This window comes from Physeter macrocephalus, chromosome 21 (assembly GCF_002837175.3).
Source record: "Physeter macrocephalus isolate SW-GA chromosome 21, ASM283717v5, whole genome shotgun sequence".
Taxonomy (NCBI): Eukaryota; Metazoa; Chordata; class Mammalia; order Artiodactyla; family Physeteridae; genus Physeter; species Physeter macrocephalus.
In genome coordinates this window covers 120,187,217-120,198,871 of record NC_041234.1, presented here as the reverse complement: position 1 = coordinate 120,198,871, position 11,655 = coordinate 120,187,217, and the positions used below count along the sequence as shown (strand labels likewise).

The 11,655-nt window shown below is 43.4% G+C and overlaps 1 protein-coding gene across 1 annotated transcript in view; it reads right to left on the bottom strand.

Moving 5' to 3' along the window:
* Positions 1-735, bottom strand: part of ZNF275 (zinc finger protein 275) — an 18,664-nt gene extending 17,929 nt beyond the window's left edge. Inside the window, exon 1 of the mRNA XM_024116798.3 lies at positions 448-735. The gene's annotated coding sequence lies outside the window, so the exon portion shown is untranslated. The remainder of the gene's footprint in view (positions 1-447) is intronic.
* Positions 736-11,655: the final 10,920 nt, after the last annotated feature.

Below are 11,655 nucleotides of genomic sequence, written 5' to 3'. Positions count from 1 at the left end.
CCCCCACCCGAAAGGAAAGGAGAGACTCCGCCAGCAGGAAGTCCCCAGTACCGTCCCCAGTACACCTACCCCGCGTCTCTGACTGCTGTTCAGCCCCTCCCCCAGACTGGGGAAAAGCCCTTTAACACCCCCCCAGCGCCCCCTCCCACTTGGCCTCCTCTGCGCTTGGGGTGGGGGGGTCCCCTCTTCCCATAGCGACCGGTTCCCATCCCCTAGCGTCACCCCAAAAGCAGCGTAGGCCTCAGCACGTCCAGCGATTCCCGCCCCTAACCGTCGCCCCCTGTCCGCCGCGGGAAGGCCTTCGGCCTCTTCGCACCCGCCATCCCGGACCCGTCTCCCGCTCCACCTGGCTCCAGGGCCGAGCAGCTTCCCCCGGGAACAGAGACGCCCCCCAACAAAGCTTGGCCGCCCCCTGCCCCCCCACCGCACACTTTCTGGAACACTCACCCCAGTCCTGCACACTCTCCTGGGCCGTCCTCTGCACATCCTCCCGAGGCCCAAACGATCACCCGGGACCCGCACATTCATCCGCGACTCCCAGCACATCCTCTGGCGGCCCGCGCGCTCATCCCGGCCCGGCACACCCTCCCGGGCTCCGCGCACATCCTCTTGTGGCCCGCACGCTCACCTCGGCCCGGCGGCGGCCAACGCGGGGTCCTCGGCGGAGCGGCGCTGGCGCGGCCCAGGCCCGGCGTGGCAGGAAGCGCCACGGAGCCGCCAGCACCTGGCTGAGCCCAGCAGCCCCCCGGCGCGTTTCCGGAGCCGCGGGCGCCGCCGTGGGGAGTGGGAGAGCGAGGCCCCGCCCTGGCTCCGGCCCCGCCCTGCCCGCCGGTCTCGATTGGCCCGGAGAGGGGGCGGGGCTGGAAGGGGCGTGGCCGGGCCCGGGGTGGGTGGGTCAGGCCAGACCCCAGGGGAGCTGCGCGGTGGGGCCAGGTGCTCGGGTGGAGGCGGGAGGAGTAGAATAAATGTACTAATGAATGAGTGAATGAACTAGTGAATGAACCAACAAGCCCACGAAGGAGGGAACGAAGGAATGGAGAGGACCCCTCCCCCCTTGGGCACCTTTAGTACGGGAATATGGGTGAGGGGATGAGAACGGAGGGAGACGCAGAGCAAAGCCAGCCCCCACTGGAGGGGTCAAAGCGCCTCGCTCAGACGCGGAAGGTGTGAGCTCTCGCCGTGCCAGGCACTGAGAATATAGCTGTGAGCAAAACCAGGCTGCATCCCTGCCCTCAGGGGGCGCGCATTTGGCGCTCAAGAGCTCCTGTGAGTATGTGTTTGTGTGTGGGTGTGTGCGCGCGCGCGCGCGCGCCCGCGTGCTCGGGTAACGGTGGAAGGGAAAGTCACTTGAGTTAATTTCAAAATGGCAGGTCATACTAAGAAGAGAAAAGAGCAGGATTCTTGGATCGGGGGTGCTGCAAGTAGTGACAGCCACTTCCAGAGGAGTTTCTGCCAGTCAACAAAGATCTAGGAAGCTGCTGCACCCTGCAGTGTGCTAAGCCCTTCGATGCTTTCTTGAAGATTCCTGTTTCGTAAGGAATACAATGATAAACAAGGGTCAACAAACAACACACAAGAATGACAAGAACTGTGAAGAACATCAATTAGGGGGGTGTTTGGGAGTGATGGGTGGGGAATTTCAGTGAGGCTATGGTTGATATGAGACTTGAATGACAAGAAGGACTCAGCCGTGTGAAGGTTGTTGATAGGAAGAGCATCCACAGGTAAAAGGAATAGCAAGTGCAAAATTCCCTGTGATAGGAACCAATTGGGCATATTCTAGGATCAAAAGGAAAATGCTGGAGAGCAGTAAGCCAAGGGAAAAAGAGCCACAGTAGCTGGGCACTGAAGTTAAGTCTGAAGGACACGGTCTAACTTTTTTGTTCATTTTTTAATTAATATACTTTTATCGTTTTATTAGTGATAATGATTATAACCAACTTCTTAAATATTCTTGTAACAATTTTATCTGTTAGATGCTACAAACTTTTTTCTTATTTACCTTCCACATTTTATTATGAAAACTTTGCAACATACAGATCAATTGAAAGATTTGTACGCATATACCAATCACCAATATTCTACAATTAGCATTATGCTACGCTTGCTTGATTGCATGGTCATCCTTATTTAACTGATCCATTTCAAAGTATCAATAAGCAGCAGACATACAAGCACACTTCACCCCTTAACACTTCAGCACACATAGCACTACCTAGAGATCAATACCTGTTTACTGTTTTTTGTTTGTTTGTTTTTGGAGGTAAAATTTACATACAGTGAAATGCACAAGTCTTAAGTGCCCCATGCGGTGAGTTTTGACAAATGCATACACCAAGCTCTTGTCAGGATACTGAACATTATCAACACCCCAGAAATCTCCTTTGTGCCCATTCCCAGTCAGCTCCCACCACAATTCCACACAGAGGCAACCGCTGTTCTAAATTTTTTCCATCTTAGATTACTTTCGCCTATTTGAGAACTTCATATGGATGGAATCATATGGTATGTACTATTTTGTGTCTGGTTTCTTTCATTCAGTATGATGATTTTGAGATTTATCTATGTTGTTTAATGTGTTGCTTCTTTCCTTTAATAACTGAATAGTATTCCATTATCTGGATATATTCCAGTTGGTTTTTATTCATTCACCAGTTTATGATCTGGTCTCTTTTCATTTTGGAGTATTGTAAATAAAGCTACTGTGAACATTCGTGTACAAGTTTGTGTAGACATATGCTTTCATTTAGTTGGGTAACTACCTAGAAAGGGAATAGCCACATCATAGTAGAGTTGTTTTATAAGAAACTGCCAGAATATTCTCCGAAGTGGTTGTACAATTTATGTTCCCACAGATATGTATGAGAGTTCCTTTTCTTTCCAATCCTTCTCTGTATTTGGAGTTGTAAGCCTTTATTTTTAGCCATTTAAGTGGGTGTGAAGTGGTAACTCATTGTGATTTTAATTATCATCTCCCTGATGACTAATGGTGCGTGTGATGTTTTTATGTGTCTTCAAATAGCTTTGCCCACATTTATGCGTTGTTTGTCTTTTTATTATTTACTTGTAGGTGTATTTTTTTAAAAAACAGCTCTTTTGAGGTATATTTGACAAACAATAACCTGGACATGTCTAAACTGTACTGATAAGGTTTGACATCTATATGTATATATATATATATATATATATATGTTCATGAAACCATCACCACAATCAAGGCAATTAAAGATATCCATTACTCTCAAAGTTTCCTTGTGTTCCTTTGTAGTCCTTTTCTCTTGTCTCTTCTTCTTCCTCTTGTCCTCAAGCAACCACTGATCTGCTTTCTGTCACTATAGGGTAGTTTGCATTTTCTAGAGTTTTATGTAAATGGAATCGTATAATAAGTGTACTTTTGTATCTGGCTCCTTTTACCCAACAAAATTATTTTGAGATTTATCCATATTGTTGCATGTATCAACAGTTCACTCCTTTCTATTGCTGAATAATATTCCATTGCATTAATGTACCATAATGGGTTTATCCATTCATTGGTTGATGGACATTTGGGTAGTTTCCAGTTTGGGGCAACTATAAATAAAGCTTCTATGAACATTTGTGTACAAACCTTTATATGAACATACATTTCCTTTTACCTTGGGTAAATACCAAGGAGTGGTATGGCTAGATAATATAGTAGAGGTATGTTTAACTTTCAAAAAAAACTACGAAATCGTTTTCCAAAATGGTTGTACCATTTTACATTCCCACCAACAGTGTAGGAGAGCTCCAGTTGTTTCCTATCCTTGTCAATACTTGGTATGGCCAGTCTTAATTTTAGCCATGCTGATAGGTATGTAGTGTAATCTCATTATGATTTTAATCTGAACTTCCCTGACTAGTGATATTGATGTCAGCCATCTGTTACTCTTCTTCGGTGAAGTGTCTACTTAAACCTTTTGCCCATTTTACAGTATTATTATCAGGTTGTTTGTCTCCTTATTAAGTTGCAAACGCTCTTTATATATTCGGAATACAAGTCTTTTGTCAGGTATATGCTTTGCAAACATTTTCTCCCAGTCTGTAGCTTGTCCTTTGAAGAGCACAAATTCTAAATTTTGATGAAGTTAAATTTATCAATCTGCTCTTTTATGGATTGTGCTTTTGGTGTCATGTCTAAGACATCTTTGTCTAACCCAAGGTCACAAAGATCTTGTTTTCTTTTAAAAGTTGTATGGTTCTAGGTTTTATATTTACTTAGGTTTCCAATCCATTTTGAGTCAATTTTTGTGTGTTTTGTGAGATATGGGCTAAAGTTCATTTTTGTGCATGCGGACATCCAGTTATTTCATCATCATTTGTTGAAAAGACTATCTCTACTGTAATTTTTTGCCTATATCAAAGATCAGTTTTCCAGAAATTTGTGGATTCAGGGCTGTCTATACTGTTCTATTGATGTATTTTCTATCTTTATACCAATAACATGAAGTTTTGATTAGTGTTTTATAATAATCTTTGGAATCAGATAGTGTAAGTTCTATAACTTTGTTCTTTTCAGTGTTGTTTTAACTAGTCTAGGTTTTTTTGCATTCCCCAAAATGGGATTTGGGGATTTTGATTGGGACTGGTTTAAATTCTGTAGATCAATTTGGAGAGAATTGACATCTTTTCACCAATATTGAGTTCTTTGAGCCATAAACTAGGTCTCTCTCCATTTATTTTGGTCTTTAATTTCTCTCACCAATATTTGGTATTTTTCAATGCACTGTTCTTTCATATCTTTTGTCAGATTTGCTCCTAAGTATTGCACTTTTTTTTTTTTTTTTTTTTTTTTTTGCGGTACACGGGCCTCTCACTGTTGCGGCCTCTCCCGTGTGGGATCCTCCCGGACCGGGGCACGAACCCGCGTCCCCTGCATCGGCAGGCAGACTCTCAACCGCTGCGCCACCAGGGAAGCCCAAAATGTTGCACATTTTTGATGCTATTGTGAGTGGTATTGTTTTTAAAAATTTTAATTTCTGATTGATCATTGCTAGCATATAGGAATACAGTTGATTTTTGTATATTGATCTTATATCCTGCAGCCTGCTAAACTCACATATTAGTTCTAGTAACTTTTCTATAGATTCCATTGCATTTTCTAAATAGATAATCTTGTCATGTGTGAACAAAGATAGTTTACTTCTTCCTTTCCAGTCTGGATGCTGTTTACTTCTTTTCCTTGCCTAATTTCCCAGGCTTGAACCTCCAATACAATGTTGAATAGAAAGTGTAAGAATGGACAACCCTGTCTTCATTCTGATTTTAGGGGGAAAGCATTCAGTCTTTCACCACTAAGGATGATGTTAGCTGTAGGTTTTTTATAGATGTCATTTATCAGGTTGAGGAAGATCCCTTCTATTCCTAGTTTTCTGGGAGTTTTTTGTGGTTTTTTTTACATGACTGGATGTTGGATTCTGTCAAATGTTTTTTCTGCATCTATTGAGAATATTGCTGTAGTCGGAATGTATCCCCCCTGCCCCCCCCACCAAATCATATGCTGAAGTCTTAACTCCCAAAGGTGATGGTATTAGGAGGTGGGGCCTTTGGGAAGTATTTAGGTCCCAATGGGATCACTGCCCTTATAAAACAGGCTCCAGAGATGCCTTGCTCCTTTAGCATGTGAGGACCTAGCAAGAAGTTGCTGGCTATTAACTAGGAAGCGAGCCCTCACCAGGATGCAACCATGCTGGCACCTTGATCTTGGACTGCCAGCCTCCAGAACTGTGAGAAATAAATTTCTGTTGTTTATAAGCCACCCAGTCTGTGGTATTTTGTTATACCAGCCTGAGTAGACTATGAGATATGTCATATTGTTTTTATTTTTATTTTGTTAATATGCTGAGTTATGTTGATAAAATTTCAAATGTTTAAACTAAACCTGTATTCTCATTATAGACTACTTAGTCATAATATGTTATCATTTTTGTATCTTGTTGAACTCCATCTGCTAAAATTTTGTCTAGAATTTTTGCACGTATGTTCATGAAACACATCAGTCTGTAATTTTCTTTCATATGATGTCTTTGAATGGTTTGGATATAAAGCTAGTGCTGGCCTCATTGAATGAGCTGGAAGTATTCTTTCCTCCCATTGACATTATTGCGTCCTTAAATAATTTATAGAATTTGATATTCCCGCTTGCATATTTGTTTACATGTGAGGGCGGGCTGCAGAGGATGTCATGCTCTGTGGCTAAAACTTCAGAGACCCAGAGGACACAGTTCAGGGTGACCACAGTGGAGGGAAAGTGAGAAGGAAAATCCTGGACAGGAAAGAACCAGAGGCACGGAACCCAAGTTTGGCATATAAACTCTGCCCAAATCTCTGATGACACTGGGATGTGTATGTACAGGGCAGACTCCAAGAAAATAACTGAGCAGAGATTTCAGATGACGCTCAACACAGGGGAGACAGAGTCTGGAGTCTGAGTTTAGCTAAGTTAACTGGCTGCTAAAGCAGCAGTAGCAACAATAACACCTCTTTGGAGAAATATAACAGAAAGCAAGAAGCCAGAGCCACTAGAACACATTATTGACAATGTCCAGGATATGATGCTTAATTACTAGACGAAACAAGAAAATGTGGTGACAGTCAAGAAAAAAAACAGTCAAGGGAAACTGACCCTGATACTATAATTCACAGACAATATTTTTTTTTTTTTTTTTTTTTTCTGTGGTATGCGGGCCTCCCTCTGCTGTGGCCTCTCCCGTTGCGGAGCACAGGCTCCGGACGCGCAGGCCCGGCGGCCACGGCTCACGGGCCCAGCCGCTCCGCGGCACGTGGGATCCTCCCGGACCGGGGCGCGAACCCGGTTCTCCTGTATCGGCAGGCGGACGCGCAACCACTGCGCCACCAGGGAAGCCCAACAGACAATATTTTTAAAGCAGCTATTATAAATATGCTTAAGGACATAAAGCATGCTCATAATTATATTTTTACAGTGATAGATGTACTTCTTCATTAACGCATAATATAAGAGTATCTAAAACTGGTCTACCAACTGTCTAATTTTGAGGTAATGCTGTTTTTAGTAAATATTTCTAGATATCTGCAGTAACTATAATGGGATATAGAAATATTTATTTTTGTTGGTGATGAAGTAGCATGTACTGCTAATAGTACTGCGGTTTGCTGTCCACATCCATAGTGGAAGGAAATGCTATATTTTAGTCGCTTGAGTAAAAATAAATATGAATTTTCCCCCATTCAAGTTTACAGATTCCTTGAGTTCTTAATGTCGGGTTTAGATCTTAAGGTCACAGATACTGTTTTTCCCAGTAAAACCAAAAACCATGTCTGGCATATAATAGGCGCTCAAAAATATTTCTTAAATAAATGAATACATCTGTGTTCCAGTCTGGTGGTTAAGGGATTAAAATTTGTTCCCTAGTCTTTCACATCCATCTTAATAATGAACTGAGGGGCTTCCCTGGTGGCGCAGTGGTTAACAGTTAACAATCCGACTGCCAATGCAGGGAACATGGGTTCGAGCCCTGGTCAGGGAAGATCCCACATGCCGCGGAGCAACTAAGCCTGTGTGCCACAACTACTGAGCCTGTGCTCTAGAGCCCGTGCGCCACAACTACTGAAGCCCTCCTGCCTAGAGCCCGTGCTCTGCAACAAGAGAAGCCACCACAATGAGAAGCCCGCACACCGCAACGAAGAGTAGCCCCCGCTTCCTGCAAAAGCCCGCACGCAGCAACGAAGACCCAATGCAGCCAAAAATAAATAAATAAATTTATTAAAAAAATAATGAACTGATAACAAAAGCTACTATTTGTTGATTGTTGGATATGTACCGGGCACTGTTTTATAAATAGTATCTCATCTTATTCTTACAATGACCCTGAGGCATGTACTATTATTACTCCCATTCTCTTGTTACAGAAACTGAGCCAAATAGATTTTAAGCAATCTCTTTAAGGCTACACAACTGGCGTTAGAAAGCAGATTTGTGTGATCCAGAGTCTGTAATCTTAAATTAATTTATTTATTTTTATATTTATTTTTGGCTGTGTTGGGTCTTCGTTTCTGCGCGAGGGCTTTCTCTAGCTGTGGCAAGCGGGGCCCACTCTTCATCGTGGTGCGCGGGCCTCTCACTATCGCGGTCTCTCTTGTTGCGGAGCACGGGCTCCAGATGCGCAGGCTCAGTAGTTGTGGCTCACGGGCCTAGTTGCTCCGCAGCACGTGGGATCCTCCCAGACCAGGGCTCGAACCCATGTCCCCTGCATTGGCAGGCGGATTCTCAACCACTGCGCTACCAGGGAAGCCCCCCAGAGTCTGTATTCTTAAAGTATTAAGATAAACTTACTCTGGGTGTCTCAGGCTTGGAGATTGGCCCTCAGTTCTAACATGTCCTGCCCAGGTCTCCTTTGTTGACTAAGGCTCAGACCAGTTCTCTTTCACCCTCATCTTCTTAGGCTACCTGTAGTGCCATCTGGGGGATCTCAGCCATCCCCTCAACTTCAAACCAACTCAAATCTAAAGACCACCAAACCTGGATCTCCAGGGCCGAATTTTCTTCTGTTCTCCAAATCCCAATGCACATCTGCCCGCTGGACACCTTCCTCTGATGTTCTTTAAGCTCCTCTACACCAATGCAAGGGTCACCTTCTCTGTGAGGACTTTTCTGACCCTTCCTAATAGACCTGCTCACCTGCTGTGCCTGCCGTACTCTGTATACACCCTACCACCACCTCAGTCATATCATATTATCCCCTGCCTCTCCTTACCACTCTGGAGACCATTTCTAGTTTGTTTCTAAATTCTTAGGAATTAGGGCAATGTCTGACACAGTAGGTACATAGTAGATGCTGGTTGAATAGACCAATACATGAATGAATGATATGCACCAACCCTACTACTTAAATAACACTTTGGCTGTTGTGTTTATTATGACCTATATACATAATCAAGTGTGTAATGTAAAAATATAAATGTAAAGTGTAAAATGTAAAAATGTAAAATGTAAAAATAAAAAATACATGGTCCAAGGGAATAATAATGAATTTATAAAATAGGAAATTTTAGCAAGGAAAAAGAAATCAGTCAGAGTAAAATGAAGCATTACATATAGGAGAACATTAACAAGAATTTTCACTGAATTCTCATTAGAAACACCGCAAGCCAGGAGACAGCAAAACGACATCTCTAAAGTGCTGAAAGGGAAAAAAACTTTCAACCTAGAACTCTATATCCAGGGAACATAGCCTTCAACAATGAAGGTGAAATAACTATATTTTGAGATAGATGAAAGCTAAGAGAATTCATCAACAGATCTGCACTAAAAGAAATGCCAGTAAATGCTTTCAATCTGAATAAATATGACAGTAGAGAGAAACCTTGACTTGAAGAATACCAGAAATGGTAAATATGTGGATAAATATTAATATTTTCTCCTAATTTCTTTATAACACATGTGACTTTTTAAAGTAAGAAAGTTGATAATGTATTATAGGGTTCATAACATACGTAGATGTAATATATATGGCAACTACAGCATAAAAGATGGGGTAGAGGGGGAACAAATTTATGTAGTAGAAAGGTTCTTACATTTATGTACAATATTAACTCTAAGCAGACAGTGAAAAGTTAAGGATACATATTATAATCTCTAGAACAACCACCCAGAAAATGCTGCAAAGAGGTATAGCCAAAAATATAGCAGATAAATGAAAATGGAATTCTAAAAAAATATTTGATTAACCAAGACAGGAAAGGGGAACACATGAACAAAAAATAAGTGGGATAGATAGTAAAAGGATAGACCTAGGTTCCAACAGTTTAAAAAATTACATTCAATGTAAATGGGCTAAACATTCCAACTAAAAGGCAGAGATTATCAGAATAGATAAAAATGAGCAAGACCTTTTCTGTCTACAAGAGATTCAGTTTAAATATAAAGATACAGATGGTTGGTAGTAAGAGGATGCAAAATGACATACCATGCAAGGAGTAAGCATAAGAGAATGGGAAGGGCTATATTAATGCTAGACAAAGTGGAGTTAAAGACAATGAGTATTACCTGAAATAAAGGGTAATAATAATATAAGGATCAATTAATCAGGAACACATAGAATTCATAAGTGTATTTGCACCCAATAACAGAACTTAAAATATCTGAAATAAAATTTGACAGAATAAAGGGAGAAATAGATATTTCAACAATTTTAGTTGGAGATTTTAACACTGCTGCTTCAGCAATTGATACAACAACGAGACAAGAAATCGGTAAATGTATAGAAGATCTGTATGACATAATCAATCACCTTTACTTTAAAAAACTTCAAAAAACTGCAAAATATAGATTATTTACAAGGGCACATTGTACATTCACCTGGGTAGATCAAATGCTGGGCCGTGAAACAAGTCTCAACAGAAAGAGAGAAATTTTATATAGTAAATTATCTGAGTCCACAATGGCATTCCACTACAAATTAATAACAATACTATACCTCCAAATATTTGGAAATTCAACCTCATACTTCTAGCAAACCCATGGGTCAAAGAAGAAAACATAAAGGAATTTAGAAAATATTTCAAATAGAATAAAAATAAAAAGTGGAGACAACTAAGGAAGTGATTAGAAGATTGTTAAGTACTAAACCTTGATAAAAAAGATTATGGAAAAAAGGGAAATTATGGAAAAATACCCCTCATGAACAGTGAAACAAAAATATGTAACTATCAGCAAGTCAACTCCAGCAATACATAAATAGGAAAGTTTTTCTATTGCCTACTCACAAGTGTGAGGCACAGATATTCAGTGACTTGTATAGGCCACTCACTCAGCTGTTAAGAGACTTTATGCTCACCTGAGCCAAAGCCCACACACTTTCTAATGCCATGGCGGCCCGGTGGTTGAGGGCAGGCTTTACAGTGTGAAGAGGTGTATGAGGCTCCTGGCTTGGGAACAGCCAGCCTGTGTCTGCTGTGGAGATTCCAGGCTTAATGAGGGCAGGATGTGAGTGCAGGGTGGGGTCCTGTTATCAGGTTCCTCTGCGCGCACAACTCCGGGTTCCCAGCACCCCGCCCCCGACACACTTGGGACAATTACCGATGGAGGCCATTTTGTTGCTGGAGGGCCACTGAGTGTGCCTGTCGCTCCTGGGCGCTCCGAGCCGAGCCGTGCCACATCAAGCCCTCACCAAGCAGGTCCCGTAGCGGCAACGCTGACGCCCCCAATGCGCTCCTGATCCAGCCATTTGACCTCTGCACAGAGCCGCTGAGACCTTTCTCCCTCGTGCACCTGGGCTTTCTGGGAGCACTGGGAAGCCCGCGGTGGCCTCAGCACAGAGGGCCCGGGACACCCCTGGACTGCGCAGCCCTGAGGCGCATTCTGCTGACTCCCAGGCTCCGTCCAGGGCTTCGGGGTGGCCTCTGGAGGCGGCTCGGCAGCCCGCAGGCAGCGCCCACAGAGGCGGAGAAAGTGAGCCGGCGACCAGGGGCTTCGCTCAGGCGGGACCCCAGAATTAGCGCGGGCGCCCGGGGCAGGGGCCAGATCGCTGCCCCGACAGGCAGTGAGGGCGGGAGGGGCGTCGGGGCTCCCGGCGTCACGCTGGCGAGGAGGGGGTGGGGCTCCTGCCTGCGGGCGGCGGGGGGAGGGGGGCGGCTCCGGCTGCAGAGGGGCAGGTG